The sequence below is a fragment of the Echinops telfairi genome, unplaced genomic scaffold (genome assembly GCF_000313985.2).
Source record: "Echinops telfairi isolate 266 unplaced genomic scaffold, ASM31398v2 ScPeMD7_70;HRSCAF=299, whole genome shotgun sequence".
NCBI classification, from domain to species: domain Eukaryota; kingdom Metazoa; phylum Chordata; class Mammalia; order Afrosoricida; family Tenrecidae; genus Echinops; species Echinops telfairi.
The window spans coordinates 58,346,933-58,348,967 of record NW_022103968.1 but is presented as its reverse complement, the minus strand read 5'-3'; positions in this window follow the sequence as shown (position 1 = coordinate 58,348,967).

Here is a 2,035-nt window from a genome sequence, read left to right as displayed (position 1 = left end):
TACTTGACACTGCGGCTGGAGCAGTAAGCTCAGATATGGCCACAATTGTGAAGGCCGTCTAGGACCAGGTCATGGTTTGTTCTGTGAGATGTGAGGTCGCTGGGATTGAGTCAATGTGAAAGTACCTAACAACAACAACAACGACAACAACAACCACCGGTTGTTTGGTGGGAGCTGCAAAGATTCTAGCTAGGAGGGTCATATTAAGTAATTCACTGCAACCCAGTGGCCTTATAATTTTATTTCTGGGCAATATGTTAATGCCAGTCAACATTTCCAGGGACTGCCAGACTGTTTGACACAGTGCCTTCATCAGTTTCTCCACGTTCTATATTTGTTGAATGTCTTAGATGAAGTCACCCACCGCAGTGGTTTTTATTGCCTCTCACCAATTTATTGCTGTCTTATGTCTCTGTCTGGTCCTGATTCTTCTCGTGGGTTCCAGAGCCTCACACTCACCATCATTTACCAAATCTCATGGCCCAGCGAACTATAAGTCATCTTCAATATTCCTCTCCATAGAATTGGTCACCAATCATATTGCCTATAGTTCCTAGTATTCCTGAAGCCTGCACTGCCCGTTTCTCTCTCAATTGTCATTACCTCAGTTCAAGCCTTCTTCATTTCATGTAATAGCCACTTTTCTGGATTTTTTGGGGTCTTTCTCTTGCCTCCTCTTTCCTTTGCTTTCTATCTTCTTCTCTGAATCACCTTTTCTCTCTCACACACCGCCCCCCCCACCAAACACAATGTTGCCATAAGGACAATCCTTTAATCTGAATTTGATCTTACTTCTTCTAACTTTCTACTAGAATCTTTGACAAAATCCCTAAGCCCAATACAGTGCCTAGTATATAGTAAAAACTTAAATTAATTTTTATTAATGATTGATCATTAACTTCTGGAAGAATTTATCAAATTCATTAACTAAGGCTAATATAAAGTCTGATCTTGCGTAACCACTATAAATTCATGAAGCCTGGGATAAGTCAGAAGTGGATTTATTAAAGCTGCATTTCTGAGTTTAACTTCCCTAGCTCTAATAGAATCTCAGGTGGCTGACAAGTACGACTGGAAAAAACAGATTTCCTAACCTTTCACAAATTGAGTAAATACCTGTTACATTGCTAAATAAGGTACTAAAATGCTTTTAGCAATAATGCATAGGAGGAAGAAATGCTTGTATGTTTTATTAGGCAAGATCCCATGCAGGCTGCCGACATGGTAAAATGGTAACAATGGGGTGTCTGTTTCACAGAGAAATCTATGTGACATAAAGACACAGCATAGGCAGTGTTTGGTTAATTGTCTTAAAAGATCAACAATAGAATGACAGGTTGTGCTTTCAGATGCTATATCCTTCCCCATTGTCATTAAACAAATAGAATTTATGATAGCCAGCCTGAATTTTATGTTCCTTGCTTGGGCAGCTAAAATGATGGAACCATGAACAATCGTCATAAGGTGCTAACAGAACCCATTAATTCCAGGAACAGCTGAAAAAAAGTGCCTCTTGAATTTCAGCAAAATGATGATTGAAAACAAAGGTTATGTAACTCTGAAAAGAAAGTTGGCCACCAATGACTTGATGCCATTGGTTGGATGCATCTGTGAGGTTGATCCAGTGAAAATCTTTTAGGAAACCAGCCAACCCACCAACCAACCAACCAACCAACCAACCAACCAACGTGTGTTTAATTTCCATTTATAAAGCTAGAAATTCAGAACAAGCTAATGTAAAAACATGACGCGTGACCAAAAAAAAGCACACTCAGAAAAGTGACATAATGTATCTGACAAGGGGCAGAATGGAGGCCTAGTAGCCTAGTGGTTATAAATTGGACTGCAACTTGCAAGGTCAGCAGTTTGAAACCTTCACCGACTACAAGGGAGAAAGGAGGTGGAGGGCAGCCACTCTCTCAAAAATTTAGAGTTCTGCCCTGTCCAACACGTAATGCTGAGTCCACATTGAATCCATGACAGTGAATGAGTAACAAGAGGCAGAATTTAAATTCGTAGAGCTCCTTCTTAATAA